The 5,000-nt window shown below is 47.0% G+C and overlaps 7 non-coding genes across 7 annotated transcripts in view; 3 read left to right on the plus strand and 4 right to left on the minus strand.

Annotated features, from left to right (window-relative positions):
• TRNAN-GUU (transfer RNA asparagine (anticodon GUU)) overlaps positions 1 to 11 on the minus strand; it is a 74-nt gene extending 63 nt beyond the window's left edge. The window contains exon 1 of the tRNA in view: positions 1 to 11. This exon is cut by the window's left edge and continues 63 nt beyond it. This is a non-coding gene — a tRNA (tRNA-Asn).
• Positions 12 to 990: 979 nt separating this feature from the next.
• On the plus strand, positions 991 to 1,062 carry TRNAG-UCC (transfer RNA glycine (anticodon UCC)). Its single transcript has one exon. It is a non-coding gene; the product is annotated as a tRNA-Gly (tRNA).
• Positions 1,063 to 1,559: 497 nt separating this feature from the next.
• Positions 1,560 to 1,633, minus strand: TRNAN-GUU (transfer RNA asparagine (anticodon GUU)). The gene has a single exon. It is a non-coding gene; the product is annotated as a tRNA-Asn (tRNA).
• Positions 1,634 to 2,620: 987 nt separating this feature from the next.
• TRNAG-UCC (transfer RNA glycine (anticodon UCC)) lies at positions 2,621 to 2,692 on the plus strand. Its single transcript has one exon. It is a non-coding gene; the product is annotated as a tRNA-Gly (tRNA).
• Positions 2,693 to 3,189: 497 nt separating this feature from the next.
• On the minus strand, positions 3,190 to 3,263 carry TRNAN-GUU (transfer RNA asparagine (anticodon GUU)). Its single transcript has one exon. It is a non-coding gene; the product is annotated as a tRNA-Asn (tRNA).
• A 976-nt stretch (positions 3,264 to 4,239) lies between these two features.
• Positions 4,240 to 4,311, plus strand: TRNAG-UCC (transfer RNA glycine (anticodon UCC)). Its single transcript has one exon. It is a non-coding gene; the product is annotated as a tRNA-Gly (tRNA).
• A 497-nt stretch (positions 4,312 to 4,808) lies between these two features.
• TRNAN-GUU (transfer RNA asparagine (anticodon GUU)) lies at positions 4,809 to 4,882 on the minus strand. Its single transcript has one exon. It is a non-coding gene; the product is annotated as a tRNA-Asn (tRNA).
• Positions 4,883 to 5,000: the final 118 nt, after the last annotated feature.

The raw sequence follows: 5,000 nt of genomic DNA on the forward strand, positions 1-5,000 counted from the left end.
GCCACAGAGACTGTGCCTGCAGTTGTTGCTAAATGATTTTATGGGGATGTATGTGTGTCTTGTGGAGTGAGGAAGTAAGTCTGCTCCAAGAAGTTTAACGCCACTTTTTCCCACAATGAAGCATTCACTGTATGGCAGCAGAGTGGCGCAGCGGAAGCGTGCTGGGCCCATAACCCAGAGGTCGATGGATCGAAACCATCCTCTGCTAGGTGTACGTTGGTTTTTATACCTTGCTTACCATATGGGCCAATTGTCGGCCATAGCCCCTTAAGAGAAAGTGTCATTAGGGCCTTGCTGTAACATAGATAGTAGTGTAACTATTTCAACTAATGTACCCTTCTTAAACTTGAAGGTTGAATACAAACAGAAGCAGAGTGGCGCAGCGGAAGCGTGCTGGGCCCATAACCCAGAGGTCGATGGATCGAAACCATCCTCTGCTAGGCATGAATTCATTTTTGCACCTTGCTTTATCGCATGGGCAAAACGGTTTCCATTGCCCTGTAAGAGAAAGTGTAATAAGGGCCCTGCTGTAACGTACATATTAGGGTAGCTAAGACTACTCCTGGGCCGTTCTTGCAGTTGAAGAGATGGGTGAACTGTGACACCGCACTTAAAAAAAAAAAAAAAAAACAGCAAACAGAGAAGCTTCCCCATATTGGAGCATTGGATTTGGTCAAGTCTTAAGCCAATGTGTTGTAGGGCACAAGTAAGCTTTGGGTTAGCAGGAATGGTTGCATGGCCACCTAGCTTTTCATCCTTCCCACCCTTGCCCTGGAATCTTCCAGACTTCAAATTGCTGTCCTTTGCTGTGTGTGTTGCACCAGCATCATCCAGGGGGGCACATGATCTTTCTGAAGTCTTGAATTGAAGTCTGTAAGCAGTATCACCATGTGTCCCACTGCTTACATCTAGCAAAGTAGGCAAATAAGCAAGCTCATTTTTCTCTTGGGTATATTGCAATGGTACATGCTAGGCGAGTTTCAGCATGTAGCGTTGGTGGTATAGTGGTGAGCATAGCTGCCTTCCAAGCAGTTGACCCGGGTTCGATTCCCGGCCAACGCATGTGAGCTTGCTTTTGGCACCCTACAATTCCATGGAAGACAAGACCAAGACAAGATCTCTGAACAGTTAGGACATCCTGCACCTGCTCAGTCTCTGGAGAGGTTCCATTCCGGTGCAGCAGACTCTACGCCAGCTTAAAGTTCTTTCTAAATGGTCAACACTTAATGCAGACACTCTATAATGTTCTAAACAAATAGCTAGCAAGGCACTAAGGCGAGCCTGTCCTTGGGTGGGCTTGAACTGCCTTTCTTTGGCTTGACAGCCGTCGCCAGGCTTTGGGTTCGATCCCCGGCTAATACTTTACTGCTGCTTCTGGGGTACAGAAAACTTCATTTGGTCACAGACACTGCCAGGGATGTCTGTTGTATCACTAAGACATGAACTTGATGCTGCTCACCCTTTTCATGAACGTGAATGAGATTCCAACGTGTCTCAAATGAATCTACATGGCTATCTGGGGTTCTCTTCGGACAACTGTTGAACACAAAAGGAAAGGCCATCCCTGGGTGGGCTTGAACCACCAACCTTTCGGTTAACAGCCGAACGCGCTAACCGATTGCGCCACAGAGACTGTGCCTGCAGTTGTTGCTAAATGATTTTATGGGGATGTATGTGTGTCTTGTGGAGTGAGGAAGTAAGTCTGCTCCAAGAAGTTTAACGCCACTTTTTCCCACAATGAAGCATTCACTGTATGGCAGCAGAGTGGCGCAGCGGAAGCGTGCTGGGCCCATAACCCAGAGGTCGATGGATCGAAACCATCCTCTGCTAGGTGTACGTTGGTTTTTATACCTTGCTTACCATATGGGCCAATTGTCGGCCATAGCCCCTTAAGAGAAAGTGTCATTAGGGCCTTGCTGTAACATAGATAGTAGTGTAACTATTTCAACTAATGTACCCTTCTTAAACTTGAAGGTTGAATACAAACAGAAGCAGAGTGGCGCAGCGGAAGCGTGCTGGGCCCATAACCCAGAGGTCGATGGATCGAAACCATCCTCTGCTAGGCATGAATTCATTTTTGCACCTTGCTTTATCGCATGGGCAAAACGGTTTCCATTGCCCTGTAAGAGAAAGTGTAATAAGGGCCCTGCTGTAACGTACATATTAGGGTAGCTAAGACTACTCCTGGGCCGTTCTTGTAGTTGAAGAGATGGGTGAACTGTGACACCGCACTTAAAAAAAAAAAAAAAAAAAAAAAAAACAGCAAACAGAGAAGCTTCCCCATATTGGAGCATTGGATTTGGTCAAGTCTTAAGCCAATGTGTTGTAGGGCACAAGTAAGCTTTGGGTTAGCAGGAATGGTTGCATGGCCACCTAGCTTTTCATCCTTCCCACCCTTGCCCTGGAATCTTCCAGACTTCAAATTGCTGTCCTTTGCTGTGTGTGTTGCACCAGCATCATCCAGGGGGGCACATGATCTTTCTGAAGTCTTGAATTGAAGTCTGTAAGCAGTATCACCATGTGTCCCACTGCTTACATCTAGCAAAGTAGGCAAATAAGCAAGCTCATTTTTCTCTTGGGTATATTGCAATGGTACATGCTAGGCGAGTTTCAGCATGTAGCGTTGGTGGTATAGTGGTGAGCATAGCTGCCTTCCAAGCAGTTGACCCGGGTTCGATTCCCGGCCAACGCATGTGAGCTTGCTTTTGGCACCCTACAATTCCATGGAAGACAAGACCAAGACAAGATCTCTGAACAGTTAGGACATCCTGCACCTGCTCAGTCTCTGGAGAGGTTCCATTCCGATGCAGCAGACTCTACGCCAGCTTAAAGTTCTTTCTAAATGGTCAACACTTAATGCAGACACTCTATAATGTTCTAAACAAATAGCTAGCAAGGCACTAAAGCGAGCCTGTCCTTGGGTGGGCTTGAACTGCCTTTCTTTGGCTTGACAGCCGTCGCCAGGCTTTGGGTTCGATCCCCGGCTAATACTTTACTGCTGCTTCTGGGGTACAGAAAACTTCATTTGGTCACAGACACTGCCAGGGATGTCTGTTGTATCACTAAGACATGAACTTGATGCTGCTCACCCTTTTCATGAACGTGAATGAGATTCCAACGTGTCTCAAATGAATCTACATGGCTATCTGGGGTTCTCTTCGGACAACTGTTGAACACAAAAGGAAAGGCCGTCCCTGGGTGGGCTTGAACCACCAACCTTTCGGTTAACAGCCGAACGCGCTAACCGATTGCGCCACAGAGACTGTGCCTGCAGTTGTTGCTAAATGATTTTATGGGGATGTATGTGTGTCTTGTGGAGTGAGGAAGTAAGTCTGATCCAAGAAGTTTAACGCCACTTTTTCCCACAATGAAGCATTCACTGTATGGCAGCAGAGTGGCGCAGCGGAAGCGTGCTGGGCCCATAACCCAGAGGTCGATGGATCGAAACCATCCTCTGCTAGGTGTACGTTGGTTTTTATACCTTGCTTACCATATGGGCCAATTGTCGGCCATAGCCCCTTAAGAGAAAGTGTCATTAGGGCCTTGCTGTAACATAGATAGTAGTGTAACTATTTCAACTAATGTACCCTTCTTAAACTTGAAGGTTGAATACAAACAGAAGCAGAGTGGCGCAGCGGAAGCGTGCTGGGCCCATAACCCAGAGGTCGATGGATCGAAACCATCCTCTGCTAGGCATGAATTCATTTTTGCACCTTGCTTTATCGCATGGGCAAAACGGTTTCCATTGCCCTGTAAGAGAAAGTGTAATAAGGGCCCTGCTGTAACGTACATATTAGGGTAGCTAAGACTACTCCTGGGCCGTTCTTGTAGTTGAAGAGATGGGTGAACTGTGACACCGCACTTAAAAAAAAAAAAAAACAGCAAACAGAGAAGCTTCCCCATATTGGAGCATTGGATTTGGTCAAGTCTTAAGCCAATGTGTTGTAGGGCACAAGTAAGCTTTGGGTTAGCAGGAATGGTTGCATGGCCACCTAGCTTTTCATCCTTCCCACCCTTGCCCTGGAATCTTCCAGACTTCAAATTGCTGTCCTTTGCTGTGTGTGTTGCACCAGCATCATCCAGGGGGGCACATGATCTTTCTGAAGTCTTGAATTGAAGTCTGTAAGCAGTATCACCATGTGTCCCACTGCTTACATCTAGCAAAGTAGGCAAATAAGCAAGCTCATTTTTCTCTTGGGTATATTGCAATGGTACATGCTAGGCGAGTTTCAGCATGTAGCGTTGGTGGTATAGTGGTGAGCATAGCTGCCTTCCAAGCAGTTGACCCGGGTTCGATTCCCGGCCAACGCATGTGAGCTTGCTTTTGGCACCCTACAATTCCATGGAAGACAAGACCAAGACAAGATCTCTGAACAGTTAGGACATCCTGCACCTGCTCAGTCTCTGGAGAGGTTCCATTCCGGTGCAGCAGACTCTACGCCAGCTTAAAGTTCTTTCTAAATGGTCAACACTTAATGCAGACACTCTATAATGTTCTAAACAAATAGCTAGCAAGGCACTAAAGCGAGCCTGTCCTTGGGTGGGCTTGAACTGCCTTTCTTTGGCTTGACAGCCGTCGCCAGGCTTTGGGTTCGATCCCCGGCTAATACTTTACTGCTGCTTCTGGGGTACAGAAAACTTCATTTGGTCACAGACACTGCCAGGGATGTCTGTTGTATCACTAAGACATGAACTTGATGCTGCTCACCCTTTTCATGAACGTGAATGAGATTCCAACGTGTCTCAAATGAATCTACATGGCTATCTGGGGTTCTCTTCGGACAACTGTTGAACACAAAAGGAAAGGCCGTCCCTGGGTGGGCTTGAACCACCAACCTTTCGGTTAACAGCCGAACGCGCTAACCGATTGCGCCACAGAGACTGTGCCTGCAGTTGTTGCTAAATGATTTTATGGGGATGTATGTGTGTCTTGTGGAGTGAGGAAGTAAGTCTGCTCCAAGAAGTTTAACGCCACTTTTTCCCACAATGAAGCATTCACT

This window comes from Hyperolius riggenbachi, chromosome 4, assembly GCF_040937935.1.
Source record: "Hyperolius riggenbachi isolate aHypRig1 chromosome 4, aHypRig1.pri, whole genome shotgun sequence".
Classification (NCBI taxonomy): Eukaryota; Metazoa; Chordata; class Amphibia; order Anura; family Hyperoliidae; genus Hyperolius; species Hyperolius riggenbachi.